The sequence below is a fragment of the Papio anubis genome, chromosome 5 (genome assembly GCF_008728515.1).
Source record: "Papio anubis isolate 15944 chromosome 5, Panubis1.0, whole genome shotgun sequence".
In the NCBI taxonomy this organism is placed as follows: domain Eukaryota; kingdom Metazoa; phylum Chordata; class Mammalia; order Primates; family Cercopithecidae; genus Papio; species Papio anubis.
In genome coordinates this window covers 9,572,533-9,594,483 of record NC_044980.1, presented here as the reverse complement: position 1 = coordinate 9,594,483, position 21,951 = coordinate 9,572,533, and the positions used below count along the sequence as shown (strand labels likewise).

Genomic DNA, 21,951 nt, shown 5'->3' with positions numbered 1-21,951 from the left:
GAAACAGCCAAAAGTGGTTTCAAGTCACATCACGTGATTGAGGTGGGTGACCAAACTCAGCACGATGTTAGAAACCAATCCAAATGTGACAATAAGTGACATTCCTGGTTTATTTATTTATTTTGAGATGGTGGTCTCTATCTGTCACCCAGGCTGGAGTGCAGTGGCATGATCACGGCTCACTGCAGCCTCTACCTCCCAGGGTCAAGCCATCCTCCCACCTCAGTGTCCCAAGTAACTGGGACTACAGGCATGTGCCACCATGCCCAGCTAATTTTTTTATTATTTATTTTTTGTGGAGACGAGGTCTCGCTATGCTGCCCAGGCTGGTCTCAAACTTCTAGATTCAAGTGATCCTCCCACCTTGGCCTCCCAAAGTGCTGGGATTACAGGCATGAGCCACTGCACCGGGCCTGGTTTCTTCATGCAGGCTGTCACCTGGCTCTAGAAGGCAGTTTCTTATAAAAGTCCCAGCTGCGGCTTGAGCAGGAACAGCTGCATGGACAACAGCATGGAGCTTCTCAAGGTGCCTCCTTCGAAGGGCAAAAGTGGGTCTGATGAGTTGTTCAAAGCGGGTACCCAAGGGTCACATTCCCTGCATCCAACTCCCACTCCCACTTCACTCCTTCCTTCCTTCCTTCCTTTCTTTCTTTCATTTTTTAAACAAGCTTGGGCAAATTTTATTAAAGGAAAATTTTGCATGGTTTACTTTTCACCGATCTGTTCTGGCGTGCTTCTAATGATGTCAGAATCACCTGGATCAATGATAGCCATTGTGCACACTCTGTAGTATTTTCCACATGCTGTGCCCAGTTCAATATTATTGCCACCGTAGTGATGGACACCAATTTTGGCCAACATTCCATAGCTGGGCGGTTGTGAGAATGACCAATTTCACTTTGCCTTGTCTGATCATCTTCAGAGTCTGCTTGTACCCCAGCTCGTACTTTCCACCTTTCATAACGAGTTGGAGCCTACAGTTGACTGACTCCAGGAACTTTTTCTTCTTCTTTGTGGCCACCAACTTCCTGCCCTAGGTGCAGGATGACCTCCAACCGAGAGCAGCCACTAAGATGGCCGGGGAGCGAGAAAAGCCTCATTTCTTTCATAAAGGTGATTGCCCATTTTCAGACACAGGATAGGGGTTTATTGAGGGTGCCACCAAGGAGAAGGGGGTCACCACCTGAGAAGGGGCCATGGGGGGCTGCCATGGCAGGTGGCAGAGGGCAGAGCAAAGAAGGGGCAGACATCGCCCCTATCAGTTTGCTTGTGCTGCACTAATGAAGTACCACAGATCGGGGCTTAAACAATGCAAACTTAATGTCTCACAGTTCTGGAGGCCAGAAGTTCAAGATCAAGGTGTGAATAGGGCTTGTCCCCTCTGAAACCTGTAGGGCAAATTCTTCCTTGCCTCATCCTCGCCTCTGTGGGTTGCTGGCAATGCTCGTCATCCCTGGGCTTCCAGCTGCATCCCCCTAATCTCTGTTTCTGTTGCTGTTATATGGCATTCTTCCTGTGTCACTATCGTCATCTGGCTGTCTTCCTGTAAGGACAGCAGTCATCACGGATTAGGAGCCCACTGTCCTCTGGTAGGACCTCATCTTAACTATTTACAGCTGCAACACCCTGTTTCCAAATAAGGCCACTGCCTGAGATACTGGGGGTTGGGACCTCAACGTATTTTTCTGGGGAAACACAAAATTCAATCTGTAATGCCACCTTTGTCAAAATTGTTTCTAGAATATTAATTAGGCTCATTCACCCCACCTGAGGGTTTTTTTGGTTGTTGTTTTTTTTGTTTTGTTTGTTTGTTTTTTGAGACAGAGTCTCACTCTGCTGCCCAGGCTGCAGTGCAATGGTGTGATCTCGGTTCACTGTAACCTCTGCTTCCCGGGTTCAAGCTATTATCCTGCCTCAGCCTCCCAAGTAGCTGGGACTACAAGTGCCCACCACCACACCCAGCTAATTTTTGTATTTTTAGTAGAGATGGGGTTTCACCATGTTGGCCAGGCTGGTCTTGAACTCCTGACCTCTGGTGATCCACCCACCTCGCCCTCCCAAAGTGCTGAGATTACAGGCTTGAGCCACCACACCCCGCCCTGAAGAACCATTTTTATCTGCACAATGCTTCATTCAAACAAACCCTTTCTTGGAAATCTAATCTGTTGTATCCCAGAAGATCTTGAAATATAATTATTGTGCTTTTTTGTTGTGTTTTTTTTTGTTGTTGTTGTTGTTTGCTGCTTTGTTTTTTGCTTTTTTGAGATAGAGTCTTGCTCTTGTTGCCCAGGCTGGAGTGCAGTGGCACCATCTCAGCTCACTACAAACTCCACCTCCCTGGTGCAAGTGATTCTCCTGCCTCAGCCTCCTGAGTAGCTGGGATTACAAGCGCCCGCCACCACACCCAGCTAATTTTTGTATTTTTAGTAGAGACAAGGTTTCACCATGTTGGCCGGGCTGGTCTCGAACCCCCAACCTCAAGCGATCCGCCTGCTTCAGCCTCCCAAAGTGCTGGGATTACAGGCTTGAGCCACCTCGCCAGGCCTATTGTGCTTTTTTCCCTTCCCCTAGTCTCTCCTAAGTGCTCAACGAGCAGGCTCCTGGCGGTAGGATGCAGAAGGCCTGAGTTAACAGGGCCTTTCATTCACTCTGCAGGCTCTGGAGAGGCCGAAGGAGCAGGCTGGTGTCCCAGGGAAGACCCTGGAGGGGAGGGAGGCCCCTGGCTCTGCCCACAGCTGACTATGGGAATCACTGGGGCAGCAGTGGGCGGGGCCGCAGCCATGGAGGAGGTCAGGTCCTGGGCCAGGGCCTGGGGGTGGTTAGAGAGGAGTGAGTGGGGACAGCCTGCTGCAGCTTGACGGATCCTTGGGCACAGACCTCCCTGCTCCTCCTTGGCCCTCCCTCCAGGAGGCGCAGCCTCAGCCTCCTGCGTTCTTTCCTCTGCAGCTGCCTGGGCTGCCTGCGCTCAGCCCTGAACACGCTCCAGGCCTTGAGGCTCTGCTACCCCACGCGGAGCCCCCATTTCAACAGACACAGACACCCCAAAGCCCCTTCCCCACAGCCCGAAGAGAAGTCCTGGCTCTACAGAGAGCAGAGAAGCGGAGCCCCCCGGGACGCCCCCCGAGACCTCCCTCTCCCCAGCACCCAGGGTGGGAGCACGCACTTCCCGTGGCTGGGGGAAGAAACTGCCACACACAGGGAGGCTGAACACAACAGGAGTCTATTCCGCACAATCCTAGAGGCCAGAGGCGGTGACGTCAAGGCGCTGGACGGCCGCCCTCCCATCGGAGGCTCCGGGGAGAATCCGTTCCTTCCTCTTCCAGCTTCCCTGGCTCAGTGCAGCACCCCTGCAACCTCTGCCTCCATGGTGACATCGCTTCCCCTCTTCTGTGCCAAATGTCCCCCTGCCTCCCTCTCCACCAGAATAATCCCCTCATCTCAAGCCCCTTAATTTAATCACACCTGCAAAGCGTTTGCCACATAAGGTAACAATTACAGGTTCCAGGGATTAAAACCTGATATGTTCGGAGGCCATTATTCTGCCTACACAGAGGGGTTGGCTTAGGACACCCGTCCTTGTTGCCGGGTAAAGCTGCCCAGGGAGCCTGGAGGAAGCCTTCTCTGTCTCTTTCAGCCCCCACAGGTACCCCAAGGGAGCCGCCACTGAGGTCCTCGGGCTCTGATCGAAGTATGACGTGACAGCAAGTCCACTCCTCTCCCCGCTGACTCTGGCACAAGTTTTCCGCATGGCCAGGGATGGGTGTGAGCAACCCAGAGTAGGGGCCGGCCCAGCCTCGGCCAAGGTCCACACGTCTGCCTGGCCGTCATGCCCAGCTCCATGTGAGATGGGACCACCAGCGCTGGCCACCTGGGGGGCTTCCCTGAGGGCCAGCTCGCAGCTCTTCGCCAATATCTCATCCCAATCTGCAGATGCTAGACCGTAAGTCTTCACTACTCAAAGTGGGGTGCCAGGGCCAGCAGCAGCCCCCCTCACCTGGGAGCGTGTTAGAAAAGAAGACCCTCAGGCCCAGCCTCAGCCCTTCTGCATCAGAACCTGCATGTTTACCACCCGCCGGGGAGTCCTGGGCCCACGACAGTGAGAAACACGTGTAGAATCAACTCCAGTGCCTGTTCCCCTCCCACCAGTGCAACTGCTCATTCCATTCCAGAGCTGGTCTTTTCTCTCCTGGCAGGAGTGTGGGCTGCCTGCCTCCCCAGGGGATGGGCGTGTGGTTTGGAAGCCAAGCAGTGCTCATTTGGTTTATTTATCTTCCTGAGACTTAATCTAGTTTGAATTTCAGATAACATTCTAAAAAGGCTTCGCTTGTTTTTCTTATCTGGAGTGCACTCGTGTTGAACAAAGTTGAGAAACATTTCTGCAGCTGATCGCGGAGCTTCAGACCCACCCTATGGGGGGCTGCCTTCCCAGTGATCTCTAAAACCCATCTGATTCGGGCCCTTCCTGTGGTGAACATCTGTTGTTTGTCCACATGGCTCTCTTCACTTCCCTTTAGAAAAGGTCTCCTCCCACGGGAAGGAGGCTGCCAATCACAGCAGGCCCACCCTCTCCTCCACCCATCACATGATGCAGGTCATGTGGTGGTCACATGACACAGGCCAGCCTCTGTAAAGCATCTGTGCCCCTGGCTACAGTTGATTGGTCTGCTGTTGACACGTGACTGAAACTAGACCAATCAGAATTCTTCCTTCCCTGAGGCGTTTAAAATCAAAGCTGAGAAATTGTGTATCTGTTTTCAGGGATCTCTAACCTGCGATGTCAGAGAAGTACTGCTACCTGGAGGTGCTGGCTCATGGCAGCCTGCCCTATGGAGGTACCTGCCTCCTGGTACCCTGCCTGTAGAATTTTTCTGCCACACAGAGGTTCCCTGCCACATGGAGAATGCCCACCTGCAGGGGGAGGAATGACACCAGGCACAGAGAAACCTAGGTCAAAGTCGGAGCCACAGGGCGTCTCGGCTCCATTCCAGAGCCACGTTATACTTCCTGATGTCCCTGCACTCACTACAGTTCTTAGAGCTCCCCGAAGTCCTAACATATTCCCTTTTCTGTCTAGTTTGAATTTGATTTCTGTCTTTTGCAACAGAAAAAGTCCTAACACATTTCCATTTTGGAAATCTTCGGATAGCGGCTATGTTGGAGTACAGGATATCATCCTCCTTATTGCCATTCGGAGACTTTTCCAATCTCACTCCATGTCCCTCACCTCTTCCCATGGAAATTTAGCTCCTGCACTTGACTCTTCCAAGGTCCAGATATAGCCAGGGTTCTTTCACACACCTGCTGGACTATTCCAGACCCCTGTGACGCTCTCCTGGGTGCCTGTTGAGCAATCCCAAGTACCTGCAGGATTCTTCCAGTTCTTTGGTGGTGGTTCTTTTTTGAGACAGGGTCCCGCTCTGTCACCCAGACTGGAGTGCAGTGATGCAATCACGGCTCTCTGCAGCCTTGATCTCCCAGGCTCAGGCGATCCTCCCACCTCAGCCTCCCGAGAGGCTGGGACTACAGGCATGCGCAACCACGCCTGGCTAATTTTTTGTATTTTTTGTAGAGACAAGGTTTCGCCGTGTTGCCCAGGCTGGGCTTAAGCTCCTGGGCTCAAGCAGTCTGCTCACCTCGGCCTCCCAAGTAGCTGGGACTACAGGCGTGCACCACCACGCTCAGCTAATTTTTGAATTTTTGTAGAGAGCGGGGGTCTCACTAATGTTGCCCAAGCTGTTCTAGAACCCCTGGGCTCAAACGATTTCCAGTCCTTTTGTTTCCCCCCAACACTTGAGTGTCGGCACTTCGACGACAACATTATCCCCATCTCATTGTTATAATTAGCATCTCTCTTTCCCCTCGCTAGGCTGTAGGCATTCCAGAGAGACACTGGGTCTGGTAGCCCAGGGTCCTAGTGGATTTCGGATCATAGAACACGCCCAACACGTGTTATTGATGGACCACCCAGACCCTCAGTGTGGATTTTGAACTCCGTGTTGGTGAACACACTGTGTTTCGGTGAATGTTTTCGAATACTCTCAGAAAAGCCATAACCCACCTCCCTGCCTCAGCCTCCACCTCTGGAAAATGCAGGAAATAAAAGCTGTCCCTCATGGGCTTGTCAGGAGGACTCAGTGCCCACGAAACACTCAGGACAGTGTCTGGCATCCAGTAAGCATCTCAGAGCATTTTGTGTGTCATTTACATTTTCTTCCCACCCCACACACACCTCCTCTGTTTCGCTCACCCTTTCCTTCTCATCTTCTCCTGCTATTTCTTCACCCCATCCCTGTCTGTCAGCCAAGGGAATCATTGGATAGCATGGGCACCCACCTCTGCAACAGGGAAATGCTCGGGGCGGGCTGTGTGGCAGCTGAGAAGATCTGCTGAGATGCGCCTAAATAGAAGAAGGCTCCCTCCAACTCCGTGTATCTATCCCATCTGCTTCTTTCCAACCTCACTCCCACTTGCCCCAGTTTAGAGCCTCTGTCTAGACAGGTGCTGACCTCTGACGGTCTAGATGTAATCCCTGGTTTATCTCGCTGGGAGCACCAGGTGGAGACCCCTGCAGAGGACATGCGGCAGCTGCGCTGGCCCAGGGAGTTAGCGCAGGCTCCAGCATTCTCTCAGCCCCCAATCTTCCCTTACAAGGTGAAAATGCTCATTTTCTTTTGCACACGTGCTTTTGGCTCTGATGACTCAATTCCCACCAGTCAGAGTCTCTTAATAAACATGAGCGTGTGAGTAGTCAGTGCCAACTGTCTGGTTGTATTCTCTGAGCAGCCAGGTGAGCTTGGGCATGTCCTTCTGTCATCCAAGTGTGCAGCCCTGCACCCCAGAGTCAGGGCACTGGGCAGGGAGGGGCCCTCTTGGTGAACCCCCTAGGTCAGCAGCTGGCAGCACACCTGGAAGCTGCTTCCTCACGGCTGGATCGTGCCACTAAGTTCCACCACGCTGAGCTTTCAGAGTGACTCAGTGTTGTCATCCTTCTCTTCGTATAAGGACAAGAGTCATTGGATTCAGGGCCCACCTTAAATCCAGGATGATTTTATCCCATGATTCTTCATTGATTACAACTGCAAAGACAGTACTTTCGAGTAAGGTCACGTTCACAGATTCTGAGTTTACCTGAAATTTGAGGGGAAACATTCTACCTACTACTGTGTCCATCCCTCCCTTTACCGCCAGGACCTCAGTTCCAAGAGCCCCTTCTCTACCCTCATGCCAGGGCCCTGGCACCCAAGTTTATTGGGCCCTTGGACCATTACATAAGAGTTCCCCACTCCCCTAAAATCTGATCTCTCCCAACATTTCAGAGCCCCACGTGCCACTTAAAAATTTCCCAGAATTTATGGGAAAGAAAGGTACATGACATTGACATTATCAAAATGTCCATGAAGTGACATCCACTTTTTGTTCTTCTGATCCATTTTGTGTTTTCTGGAGCAGGTCTTTAACACACCAGAAAGGCCTTCCTAAGAGGAACTGTTTACGATACAGAAAAGAACAGCGGCATTCAGAAAGGTTTATCTTTTAAGGTTTTCGTTTTGATTTTAATTGCAGTAAAATATGATAAGAAAGTTTAGCATTTTAACCATTTTTGTTTTGGTTTGGTTTGGGGTTTTTTGGTTTTGTTTTGTTTTGTTTTGTTTTTGACGGAGTCTCGCTTTGACACCAGGCTGGAGTGCGGTGGCATGATCTCGGCTCACTGCAATCTCCACCTCCCGGGTTCAAGTGATTCTCCTGCCTCAGCCTCCCGAGTAGCTGGGATTACAGGCGTACCCACCACACCCGGCTGATTTTTATATTTTTAATAGAGACAGGGTTCCCCCATGTTGGCCAGGCTGGTCTCCAACTCCTAACCTCCAGTGATTCACCTGCCTCGGCCTCACAAAGAGCTGGGATTATAGGCATGAACCACCATGGCTGGCCTGACTGTCCTCGTGTTCCAGATTGTCTTTTCAGATACAGCAAACAGCCTTGGAGAAGGAAAGAGGTGGTGTCTCCCTACAGAGCAGAGGGCAGGTTTGGTTATTACCTAATATTTTGAAGATAATGTCTCCCTCTGGGGCAAAGGTTAGGTGTGTTTTCTTACCGCCCGTTATAAAGCATCTGCATCCCCTGAGCTCAGGGTTTTCCCTCGGTGATGCAAATTCACTGCACGGCAGCATCCACCTGGGCCCTCCACGTCACCCCCATGGGGTTTGGGGGACATAGGAAACCAGTGCAAACATTAAGCTTGTATTAACCATGTCTTCCATTCTCTGTATTCTGATGCTTTGATATCTGGGACCTTGCTGACCCTGGAGGGACTGCCCTACCCAGTACTAGCCAATCCCCAGAGATAGTAAACCAGGCTCCTGCGAACATACTTTTCAAATGCAAACCAACCAATCTTAAGCCCATGCCCCAGACACCTCCTCTATTGGGTTTTCACACTCCAGGCCACTATCCACCTGCCTAATCACCCTGGGAGCAAGTACCAGACAACTAGGGACACAAACAAGGCTTTGGCCCACATGTCTGCTGTCTTCTGAGCCTGCTGACAACGCGTGTGGCCCTGCATAGCTCAGCGTGGCCCCTCCTCCTGGGAGCTGGGAGTAACAAACTGTCCTTTCAATGACAATCATTTCCTGATCTGTTGGCCTTACTATAACTCAAATATTGCATTAATACACCACATTTTATAGCAAAACTTATGCTGCTTGCTGTGCTGTGAGTAACAAAGTCCTTTGTCTCTGCCCCGGGAGTCTCGCATCATTAGGCAGCATTTGTCAAACTGGCAGGCTAACTGCTAGCCTAGGAGTAGGTAAAATCTCAGACCCTTCATAGCTCTTGACAAGACCCAGGTCTGCTACTGCTGTGGGTTTCATAGGAACTGTGGTGTTCGGTGGAAGAAACAGACAATCTGGAAGCAGAGAAGATGCCTTTCCCGTCTCCCCCTGCTCAAACCGGGTGTGAGAGGAAGTTGGATCCACTGGAAAGAGCTGTGGGTGGGCAGGGAGCTGGGTTCTCTGGGTTTTTTAGAAGGAGGAGGGAAGTTTGAGGTCAGAGGAGGATTTGTCAGCCCCAGCTGTGGAGTTCTCAAGCAGATCCTCTCAGACTTCAATGCGCACACGAATCGCCTGGGAATCTGATTCTGACTCTGGGTCCAGGCTGGGTCCCAAGATTCTGCATTTCCAAGGCTCTCCCAGGGGATGCCAATGCTGCGGGTCCTTGGACCACACTCGGAGGAGCCACTCACACTGGAAGATACACTCAACGTAAGGCCACACTCGCTGGCATGCCTGGAGGAGGGGGAGGGGAGGGCTTCCGTACGGCTCCCACACGGACCCCACTGCCTCCCCCTCACCGACGCACCCCAAGCACACGCAGCCTCGATTCCAATGTGTGCATCCGTTCAGCAACCAAAATAGGATTCTCAAGGCTGTGCCTCCCAGGGGACCCTAGGAATTTCCTGGAACAGAGATGGGGTTGTCAGGATGGCCCTGGTCTCTAGTTCCCTCCTGACAATCCTACTCCAGAAGGTTCATCTGGATCCCCCTCCAGCCTCCTGGAAGTCTGGCTGTGCATCAGTTGCCTGGCACACAGATGACAGCCATTAAATGCTTTTCGAATTAATGAAAAAAATCTATCAATCTATATTTGTGTATTTTGTTGCTCCAGGAGACAATCAAAAGAAAATAAAACCCCCAGCTGAAATAACTACACTGGTTTATGGCCTATGTATTCGTTTATCTGCTCTTGTGGAAGCTGAGAAGTTCCTATTTTTGCACCTCCCATGCTCAGACCTGGGTTTTTTTTTTTTTTTGTCTCCAAGCTCTCCTAAAGAGTTGACATGTTGGTTGCGCGCAGTGACTCATGCCTGTAATCCCAGCACTTTGGGAGGCCAAGGCAGGTGGATCAGCTGAGGTCAGGAGTTCAAGACCATCCTGACCAACATGGAGAAACCCTGTCTCTATTAAAGGTACAAGACTAGCCGGGCGTGGTGGCGCATGCCTGTAATCCCAGCTCCTCGGGAGGCAGAGGCAGGAAAATCGCTTGAATCCAGGAGGCGGAGGTTGCGTGAGCCAAGATTGCACCATTGTACTCCAGCCTGGACAACAAGAGCAAAACTCCATCTCAAAAAAAAAAAAAAAAAAAAAAAAAAAGAATTGACATGTCTCAGCCTATTGCCACAAAGCCATGCCGTGCATTTAGTGAGAGGAGACAGTAGGGACAGGAGCTCAAGCAAGAGGCCTCCTCTCCCACAATGCCCAGGAAATAGTCACAAGGTGAGACGGCAAACAAGAGTGGGCCTAAAGAGTTGGCGGGGCTGCTCCTGAAGCAGCCGCCAGCCGAGTCCTGTGCTCTCCTGGCATCCTGTGCTCTCCGCCGGGTTTCCAGGGAAGCAAGTGTGGCAGCCCCACCTCTGCCCACCCTGTTCTCGCTCCACTTCCAGAGAGGAGGGTGCGGGCTTGAACTCTGCAGCCCGTGTTTGCAGCTCTTTCAAGTGGGGGTGACCAAGTGGCAATTTAAAAGCCACTCACCTAAAGATATGGGTCTGAGCCAAGCCTGAGCCCCCATTCTAACCCTGTAGAAATATTTGAAAGAGAATAGTCATCACATCTGGGGGACTGGGCTCAAGATTTTTCTAGCACTGACTCACTCACAGAACTTGGGCAAGTCTTGCAATTCTCTGGGTCTCAATTTCTGCATGGATGCATGGGGACAGTCATTGTAGACCAGCATCACCTTCCCTTATATGCTGGGGACTTGAAAGAACTATTACACACACCAAAGTGACTAATTTCTAGCTTAATCATTTGTAACATCTTTCTAACATACTCACACAAGTTACCATAATTATAGCAGCCACCTCAAAAACAAGGACACTAGGATAATCATAAGAAGAGTAAAAACAGAGTGCCAAAATATAGCTGATTTCGAAGGCGTTAATCTTCCTAATTCTTCTGTGTGGACAAGAGGCTGCAAGTATCGGTGAAAACATCATCCTCCTCATCATCACATATCTTTACAACACACTACATATTCTTTCCAAAACTAGCCATGCCATTTTGCCATCTTTCACTGCTCCTGAGATAAGTAGAAAACTATTCTTATTTTCTCCAATTAGCACTTCTTTTAGACATGGGAAACTTAGCAAGATTTGGGGAGGAAGGTGTACTGGGTTGAAGAGTGTCCCCCATCCCAAAATTCATGTCCAGCCAGAACCTCAGAATGTGACCCTATTTGGAAACAGGCCTGTTGCAGATGTAAGTAAGATGAGGTAATACCAGAGTAGGGTGAGCTCTAAATCCAACAACTGCTGCCCTTTACAAGAGGAGAGGATGCACAGTCGTACATACAGAGAAGACCATGTGAGGAGGGAGGCAGGGATGGAAGTGATGCACCCACACGCCAAGGAATGCCAGGGGTTGTCAGCTGGAAGAGGCAGGAGGGATCCCCACCCCACCCCAGAGCCTTAGGAGGAAGTGTGGCCCTGCCAATCAGGTCCGGGAGGCTAGAAGTCCAAATCAAAGAGGACTGTGAGAGAATAAATCTCTGTTGCGGAAGCCCCTGAGTTTGTGATACTTTGTCGGGGCAGCCCCAGGAAGCTAATACAGAGGGGGTACTGGGAAACTGGGGGCCAGAGCCTCAGAAGGGAGATCACAGAGGCTGCGGGAACTCAGCTGCCACTCAGGTATCTGGAGAAGGCTCAAGGTTTCTCTGGTTGCACCTGATCCTTCCCAGGAGACACACAGTGCAGTCACGAAGCCGGTAGGATCCCGGACGTCTCTGTCCACTCCCATCTGACCAGCCAGAACCCGCCATCTCTGGCTCCACCCATGGAAGGAGGGCACCACCTGACCAAAGCAGAGAAGGCGGGATGAGAAGGGGCAGCGACAAGTGTGCCCGATGTGCTCACTGCTGACCAAAGCTTCCTTCAACAGAGAGTTTTATCCCGGAGGATTTCGAGGGTTTGTTTTGTTTTTTTGTTTTGTTTTGTTTTGTTTTGTTTTTTTGACAGAGTCTCACTCTGTCGCCAAGACTGGAGTGCAGTGGCGCGATCTTGGCTCACTGCAACCTCCGCCTCCTGGGCTCAAGCAATTCTCCTGTCTCAGCCTCCCAAGTAGCTGGGATTATAGATGCCCGCCACCATGTCTGGATAATTTCTGTATTTTTAGTAGAGACAAGATCTCACCATGTTGCCCAGGCTGGTCTCGAACTCCTGATCTCAAGTGATCTGATTGCCTTGGCCTCCCAAAGTGCTGGAATTACAGGCATGAGCCACCGTGCCCAGCCTCATCCCAGAGGATTTTCCAGAATATTAAGCATTCATGTCCTCGTCCTGCCATCCTCACGGAGCATCTGTCCTCCTGCCATCTTGTGCCTAAGTTTCCCACCCTTTTCCTCAGGTCCTGAGAGAGTCTTAATGGCCAACCCAAATCCTTCCTTCCTGTCCATCAGCAGATGTCAGCCCAGTTCCTGGCTGGCTGCATGTCCTTGTTCCACCTGTGGTAGGACTGCTTTGCTTTCTTCATCTATAAAGTGTGAATAACGGTAGCAGGAGCTACCTCTAGATACAGGCAGCAAGTTGGTGGACCAGGACACGGAGCGCCCCACACAGTGCCCGGAGCAGCAGCACTCAGTAAATGTGGGTTAACCTCTTTAACATGGTGAAAGAGGTCAAGGTGAACTGCATAGACCCAAGGGCAGTAAACAATGGCCCACAAGGTAAAAATGGTTTTTACATTTGTAAGTAGTTGAAAAAATTCAAAAAGAAAAATATTTTGTGATGTGAAATTCTCTGAACTTCAATTTTATGTTCATTAATAAAGTTTTATTGGAACACAGCCACACTCACTCATTTTCACATTGTCTATGGCTGCTCTCATGCTACACAGCAGAGCTGAGCAGTTGCAGCAGAGACTGCGTGCCTGCAAAGGCCAAAACATTTACTATCTGATGCATTACAGAAAAGGGTTGCTCATCTCTGACAGACTCAAGCCAAATGATCTAACTTCAACTCCTAGATGCAAGACTTATTAGCTGTTTGACTTTACACAAATTATCTTCCTCCATTTCATCTCTTTAAAATGGACATGATAGTCCTTATTTTAACTTTTTTTTTTTTTTTTTTTTGAGACGGAGTCTTGCTCTGTCACCCAGGCTGGAGTGCAGTGGCCGGATCTCAGCTCACTGCAAGCTCCACCTCCCGGGTTTACGCCATTCTCCTGCCTCAGCCTCCCGAGTAGCTGGGACTACAGGCTGCCCGCCACGTCGCCCGGCTAGTTTTTTTTTTTTTTTTTGTATTTTTCAGTAGAGACGGGGTTATTTTAACATATTTTTGTGAGAATTAGATACATTATGATTTTAAGGTCTTAGTGCCAGCATATAAAAATACAATTGATGGGTTAAATTATTTTCATGTCTTTGTTTTAATGCTCATTCTTTCTCTTTAAATATCGCCATCCTTCTACACCAGAGTAAAATGTAAAAAAATTCTCAAGCCTTCTTTCCACTTGAAACACAAGAAAAGTTCTTTAAAACTGACTTATCATTTTCTTCTTTTCATCATTGTTCCACATGCAAACAGATCCAGGAAACCTTAGCTCAGACTTCTCAAATCCCAGATGGATTCTAATTTGTTTTGTTGGAGGAAAAAAAAAATCTGTATTCCCTAGCAGATGCACAAGGACTGTTTTGTTAGTCACATCTGCCACCTTCCTACTTTTCAGCACTAAAAGAACTTTTTGCAAGCTCTTCAGATCTTGATTCTGAAATGCAAAAGCAGAATGATGAGACATGTATTTCCCACCTTGCCAGAGATGTTTTCCTTCCTTACCTAAATGGAGTCTGGAGTTTACATTCAGTCATGCTCCGTAACACATAGAGGGGTCTGGCAGAGCTGGAACAGGGGCTGGGGACATTGAAAGTTGCCCCCTAACACACTCTCACTTCTTCCATGTGATCAAGGTGTGGCTGGACACGTGGCTACTCAGCTAGAGACTCCATTTCCTAACCTGCTGCGCAATTCAGTGTGGTCACGTGGCTAAGTGCACCCCCTTCTGGCATGTGAGTGGAGGTGATAGACACCACTCCTAAGTCTGGGCCTTAAGACACTGACCTCCTCCCTGTTCTTCACCTTCCTATGAACTGCACCCATGCAGATGAGAGTGAAAGTCCATATGATGGCAAAGCAACAAGATGGACAGAACCTGGATGCCTGAATGATCATGTGGAGCAGAGCAGCTCCATCACCAAGGCTCCTTCATCTGAGGACTGGTATTTGAGAGAAAATAAACTTCTACATGCTTTAAACCACTGTGTAATTGGTTACTTTGTTACTGCAGCTTGGCATTACTCTAACCAACAGAAAGCCTCTGAGTCCATTACCTTCTGTAGTTTACAGACAAGGAAACAGAGTGATTGGACAATCCTCCCCAAATCCCATACTTAGTTGCAGAATCAGGTCTGGAATCCAGTCTCTTACCCTGTAGCCCCATGCTCTGTCTGCTTAACTTGGGCATTATTTTTTTATTTATATATATTTTTTATTTTATACTTCTCCCTTCTTTTCTCAAGTGTTGAATTGGGCATTGTGTTTACTCTTTGGAGACAGGCCTGTGTCACTTCAGCTCTCTGAAATTATCACCTGGTGCTTGGCACATAGTGCCACTTGCTGCTCAGAACATGCATCAGTCTGGGTCCAATCAGGAGAGAGAAACCACTGGGTGATTTGAACAGGGAAAGTTTTATATAAATAATCAGTAACTACAACAGGGTTGGGGTACAAGGAATTGGCTAGCAGATATGAATAACAGTCATTACCCCAAGGACTCGAATGGTACACCCAGAGAAACCCCCCTGCCCTGGGCTGAGATCCAGGTCTTGTTGAAGAAGGTGTGACTGTGGCTCGTAGCATTGCAGAGAAATGACTGTGGTACCATGCTAGCGGAACTTGCTAGAAGTCTGCCCTCTAGATGGCACCAGGAAAAGGCGTCCGTGGGAAGATGTCTCTCTGGAGGTTTTCTGCTACAAATTCACCTGAGGGGCTTCTGAGGGGAGCTGCTGGCCACACCGATGGAAATAAGCAAGCATTTTCCATTCTCATCTGGAACACATTTATGTTTAACCAATGATCAACTTTTGCTCATCTGTTCTCTATTTTCTTCAGAGCCTTTTAAACTTTTTTTTAACTTTGTGATTTGTCTCAAAATATGACTTTAAAATATACGCCCATTTTTAATACTTGGTCATAAAAACACCACCAAATCAGCAAAAAAGCACAAAGACAAGGCTCAAGCTCAGCTGCTCCTATTCAGTTACAATTTGGGAGGAACTTTGCTCAGAAACTGCATTCCTTTTCTATTGTTGTATAACAAAGTATCATAAACTTAGCAACATGATCCACATTCATCATCTGATCTTCTCCATGGGTGGAGAGTCCAAGCCCAGCTTGGCTGAGTCCTCTGCTCACCTGGCAAGAAACCTCGTCAGGGCGTGGGCCGAGGCTGCAATCTCAGCAGAGGCTCCAGGTTCACTTTCAGCTCATCCAGGTCATTGGCAGAATTCAGCTCCTGGCAGTGTAGAGCTAAGGTCCTATTTTTTGGCTGGTAGTTGGCTGAAGGTCATTCTCAAATCCCAGAGGCCATCGTCGGGTCCTCAGCGCCTGGCGCCCTCGCAGTGACAGCTTATGTCTTCAAAGCCAGTGTGAGAACCCCTCTCTAGTCTCCTACTGCTGAGTCATGTCACAGACCACAAGTGAGGGGGTAGTTGTCCCACCGTGTACTGTCCCGCTGTGTACCTGACTGTACACAGGCCTACCCACACTCATGGAAGGAGATTCAATGGGGTGTGTCCGCCGGTGGACTGAGTCTTGAAAGCCACCTTAGGACTTAGGATTCTGTATGTGGCAGAAACTCATTGAAAGCCTGTGGAAATTAGAAAATTTTCCTTTTTTTTTTTTGAGACAGAGTCTCACTCTGTAGCCCAGGCTGGAGTGCAGTTGTACAATCTCAGCTCATTGCAACCTCCGCCTCCAGGGCTCAAGCGATTTTTGTGCCTCCGTCTTCTGAGTAGCTAGGACTACAGGCATGTGTCACACCCAGCTAATTTTTTCTTTTTTTTTTTTGAGACGGAGTCTCGCTCTGTCACCCAGGCTAGAGTACAGTGGCCAGATCTCAGCTCACTGCAAGCTCCGCCTCCCGGGTTTACGCCATTCTCCTGCCTCAGCCTCCCGAGTAGCTAGGACTACAGGCGCCCGCCACCTTGCCCGGCTAGTTTTTTGTATTTTTAGTAGAGACGGGGTTTCACCGTGTTAGCCAGGATGGTCTCGAACTCCTGACCTCGTGATCCACCCGTCTCGGCCTCCCAAAGTGCTGGGATTACAGGCTTGAGCCACCGCGCCCGGCCTACCCAGCTAATTTTTTGCATTTTAGTAGAGATGGGGTTTTGCCATGTTGCCCAGGGTGGTCTCGAACTCCTGAGCTCAGGAGATCCGCCTGCCTTGGCCTCCCAAAGTGTTGGGGTTACAGGCATGAACCATTGCGCCCGGTCAGAAAATTTTTCTAGTGCAGGTCTATCTTCTCTCCATTCTAGAACTCTCTCTCATCCTCCAGATGAGTCAAGATTCTTTCACTGTTCTTCAACTTTCTTCAGCCTCAACCTCTTCCCCACCTCTTGATTCCTTAAAGGGCTTTTATTTTCAGAATCAAAAGAAAACCAAACCCAGGTCTTGCTTCAGGGCTCTGTCTCATTTCTGGTGCCCTCTTTGGACTCAGTTTACATGAAAAGAGGTAACAAGTGTGCTCATTTCCTATGGTTGCTGAAACAAATTACCACAAACTTGGTGGCTTCAAACAACAACAATTTCTTGTCTCACAGTTCTGGGGACTGTAAGTCCAAAATCAAGGTGTCGGCAGGACCGCGCTCCCTCTGAAGCTTTTAGGAGGGAATCCTTCCTTCCTTGCTTCCTCCAACTTCTGGTGGCTCCAAGCGCTCCTTAGTGATGGCAGCCTCACTCCAATCTCTGTCTCTGTCTTCACATGGCCTTCTCCCCTGCATTGGTGTCTCAAACTCCCCTCTGCCTTTCTCTTTTCAGGGCACCAGTTATTGGATTTAGGGTCTTCCCTAAATCCAGGATGCTCACATCTTGTGATCCTTAAATTAATGACATCTACAAAGACCCTTTTTCCAAACAAGGCCACATTTAGAAGTTCCAGAGTTAAGACATGGACATATCTTTCTGGGAGTCACACTATTCAACTGACTACAACCAGGGAAATGGCTGAAGTGTGCCTCTATAACACAGGGGTCATGATAGCAGCCTTCCTTGCCGCTGGGATGAGAACTTAATTAGCTGCAAAACCCGCACGTGGCAGGGGGTCCAGCCCTTAGTAGGCGCTGGGTAAATGCATTTTCACCTAAGCCCGAATATTATCCCAACCCAAATGTCCTTCCAGCCCCGAGGCCCCACGGCCAGGGCACTTCATGGACGCTGTGTGGCTCTCCTGATCACACCCTGCTAATACTTTCCGTAAGATTCGAGAATGGGACTGGGGTTTGAGGTGGGACATGTGCCTGGAAAGCCATTCTCTATCCCAGGCCAACGGGCTCCAACTCAGCACAGGAAAGCGTGGGACCCCTGCTCCAACCTTCGGGAAGGCGTGAAGGTTCCAGGAAACAGTGCACATCAACCCAGCCCCGCCCATCCAGTTCCTTTCACCTGTGGGGGCTCCTGACCTCACCAAAAGCCAGAATCTGTGGGGGAAATGGGGCAGATACGGGGAATGCTGTTGGATGGAAGAGTTGAGAGGGATGGAGTGTGAGGCCAGGTGGGTGGGCCTGGACCCTGGGCAGAAGGAGGACCTGGCTGCCCCTGGCATCTTAGTTCTAGGCCAGTCCCCTCTAAAGGGGGGTTAATCCTACTTCTGTGCACTTCATGGAGTCCTGGTGGGGAATCCCCTTCAATAACCAGGAAACAAAGACTGAAGGTATATATTTCAATGGGACAGACTGTTCTTTAAGTTGTAAGATAAAACCACCGTCCACTGATTTGCATCTTGTAGCTTTTTCAATTCTGCTTCCCACCACCCCCCTCCCCACACTGCAATGAAGGAAAAGCAGATATTTTTCAAAGTCACACCATATGAATGCCAGGGACTTTTTATTTTTTCTTTTTTAGAGATGGGATCTCACTCTATCGCCCAGGCTGGAGTGCAGTGGTGTAATCATAGCTCACTGGGGCCTCAACTTCCTGGGCTCAAGCTATCCACCCACCTTGGCCTCCCAGGAACCTGGGACCACAGGCATATGCCACCACTTCCAGCTAATTTTTTTTTTTTATTTTTTGTAGAGAAGAGGTCTCACTCCATTGCCAAGGCTGGTCTCAAACTCCTGGGCTCAAACAATCCTCCCACCTTGGCCTCCAAAAGTGCTGGGATTAAGGCATGAGCCATGGTGCCAGCAAAGGCTCCATCATCTTCAGAGTTTATTTTTAAAGTGACTTCAACTGGAAAAATCGTCTTTGTCTCTCGAGGTACTACATCCAGATGTGGCTTCCTCTTCATGTGCTAGCAAATCCCCCCTTCTCGTACCGGAGCCCCACCAACCCCGTTAGGGTCCTCAGGCACCCCTCCCATCCTCATTGCAGCAAAGGAGTTTCTGCTGTTCTCCTTCCACAGCCACTTTCTTCAAACACATCAGCCACCTGAATAGTTTATTTTATTCAACATCTTGACCAGTTAATGATATCTGCAACAAAGCTCGCAGTTATTAAATAAACCATTTGAGTTACCCCCTAAAGACAAGTAACAATCTGGCTGAAAGCCCAACTACCTCTGGCTATTTTAACAAGAAATAACTGCAGGCTATGAAGGGGAACATAGATGATTCAGCTTTGTAACAAGAAGAGTCAAAATCAACAGCAGAACAGGGAACGTGTTTTCCTTGATGAGAGGAAGCCCTCTGCCTGAGTATTCCGAGATTAGGAATCCGGTTTATGAGGCACAAACAATCCACTTTTTGCTCACAGAAGCATGGCACCTTAATCAGGTGTTAGAGCAAGATATTTAAAGCTCCCCGACTAAATGGCGTGGAGAGTGATCCATTATGCTTTGTTAATTACAAAATTAGCTCATCTTCCACCCTTGATCGAGCTCGGCCTCTGGGCACTTGGAGCCCCAGTGGTGAGGCGGGACAACCTCTGGGGGCTGGAACTGAGCTGAGAGTGACCAGGAACCAGACGAAGATCCCCAACTGTGTTGGGGGGAGGGACAGGGACAGAGCGTTAAGCAGGAGAATCCTATGTGTGGGTGATCTAAGGGCTGTGCGTCTGAGTCTCGTGCTGAGCTGGCCAGGGGCCCAGCACTCAGGGGACAGGACCTGGGTGGGCGCCCACCCCCACTCTGCTCCGGACCCACAGTCCACTCTAAGGAGCGTTCTGAAACCTTGGGTCTGGCTGGGCAGATGAGTGCTTATCCTCCGAATGAGGCCTTGGCATCTTGGTCACCACTGTGTGACACAGGTGTTCAGACGGTGTCATGAAGGGAAAATAAAAACTTGGGACCCCAGTTCACTCTGCCAGAAGGAAAACAAATGAAGCTGAAAGCTGAGTCATGCAGGAAGCTGCCTTCCCTTTTGCTCCTCAGCAGAGAGCTACAGGGAAAAGGTTAAAACCTCCTCAGGTAGCAGCTCTGCGTTCACCTTATCTTGGGTGACGCGCGGATTTACTGAGCACAAGACCATACGATGCGTAACTGATGATTCCTGTCTGCTCCTTTTCCCTCACAGCCTGTGGATTCCGTAAGACAACACCCTCCCCGTCCCCTCCAGCCCGCTTCTCCCCTTTCAACAGTGAAGCCCTTGAAATCACCCTTGAAGAAAGGCACAGACCACAGACTGCCTCTGTGATCCTATGGTTTTGTTCTTTCAGGCATGTCCTCAACTTTGGCAAAATAAACTTCCAAGTTGATTGAGATCTGTCTCTCATACTTTTTGGTTTACAGTGTCAACTAGACAAGGCCAGTTCATGGTTTTGTTTTGTTTTTTTTTCCTATTTAGGTTTCTTTTTATACCTGTAGCACCAGTACATGTTTCTATGTGAAAATCTTTCTGTTTGAACTTCAGAGCTCTCACTTGCTAAGTCAGGCTAAAACCATTCTAGGGGCTGGGAGAAGCAATGTGGTATAGAGGAACTTGTGTTCCCACCAACAGAATTCACAAGCTGAAGTCCGAACCCCCAGTAACTCAGACTGTGGTTGTATTTGGAGACAGGATCTTTAAAAGGTAATGAAGTTAACATGAGGTCATCAGCACGGGCCCTAAAACAGTATAACCAGTGTTCTACTTAGAGGAGGAAATGAGGACTCGGAGAGGCTCGAGGGAAGACCAAGTGAGGACCCAGGAGGAGGACAGCATCCACCAGCCACGGAGAGAGGCCTCCAGAGAAACCAGCCCTGCCGACACCTTCACCTTGGACTTCTGCTTCCAAAACAGTGAGGAAGTGTTTCTGTTACGTAGGCACTGGGTCTGCGGTACTTCGTTCTGGTAGCCCTCGCCGATTCATACAGAATGCTATTTCTCCTTCTATGACCAAGTCATTCCCAAGAAAACCTCGCTTTTTGAGACAAAAGCCTTTTCAAGGGACAAAGTCCAGGGCCTGTTCACCAGCAGGGGTGGGCCTAATCACACCCACGCTGCCCCAAGTCTCCACACTTCATGCTTTTTATTACTGAAACACCACATGCCTTTTGGATTGAGTGAGAAGCTGTTCCTGATTTATACTTTATAAATTCAGATTTTCACGTTGGAGTTTGTTTACAGTGATACTCACCTATGCTCAGGCTTACAAAACTCCTCTCCAAATGTCTTTTCTTGGGTCCAGTGATGCTGTGTTGCATGCTGAGCTGGTCAGCAGTTGGATGAGGTTCTCTTGGTCAACGTGGGCAGCCTCCAGGGTTAGAGGAAGCAGGGACTCTATTCACCCTCCCCCATCACCTCCCTACAAGATAGTCACGGTGAAAGCATGTCTCATCCTAAATGCTGCCAAATGGACACTTAGCAAGCTGTCCCCAAAGTCGTCATGTAATCTGTCCCTCTAAGTTTTAGAGGGGCCCACGCTCGCTCCTTGGACCTCCAGACAGGCATTGGCGTGAGTTCTCTCCATGGCCTGAGCCCTGGCCTGGAAGCTAACCTGAAATGTATTCATTGGTATTGGTCTTTTTGAAGACTTTATAAAAGGAAAGCAAATAAAGGATCTTGGATGCTTATTTCCATTCAAGTGGATCACGCTGCTGCCCAGTACACTTTCCCCAGCCACGGACACTGGGCCAGACAGCAGGGTCCCTGGGGTCCACCTTTCATAGGAAAGATCCAGCCTCAGTTGCCAATGCCCTTCCCAGGAAGTCTTAGGAGGGTGGGTAGGGAGCAAAGGGCGAGCCCCTCCACCAGCTTAGAGTCAAGGAGAAGAAAAGCCACTTGTTTTTTATTTTGAGATGGAGTCTCGCTCTAGTGCAGTGGTGCGATCTCGGCTTACTGCAAACTCCGCCTCCCAGATCCAAGTGATTCTCCTGCCTCAGCCTCCTGAGTAGCTGGGATTACAGGTGCCCACCACCACGCCTGGCTAATTTTTGTATTATTTTTAGTAGAGATGGGGTTTCACCATGTTGGCCAGGCTGCTCTTGAACTACTGACCTCAAGTCATCCTCCTACCTCAGCCTCCCAAAGGGCTGGGATTACAGGCCTGAGCCACTGTACCCAGCCAAAAAGCCACTTTTAAAACTGCCCAGCCCCACTTCCAACTCTGCAGTCACCAAATAGATTATTTTACTAAAAGAGATTATTTCACTGTTAACAATTTCTTATACTTCAGGTCCTTAAACGGCACAGTGAAGAGCAATCATGAAACAGACCCCATGAAGCACGGTCACACTAAATTCCCATGAAGAGAAACACACTACACATGTA

At 49.4% G+C, this 21,951-nt stretch overlaps 1 pseudogene; it reads right to left on the bottom strand.

Annotated features, from left to right (window-relative positions):
- Positions 1 to 360: 360 nt before the first annotated feature.
- Positions 361 to 3,748, bottom strand: LOC116275034 (annotated as a pseudogene).
- Positions 3,749 to 21,951: the final 18,203 nt, after the last annotated feature.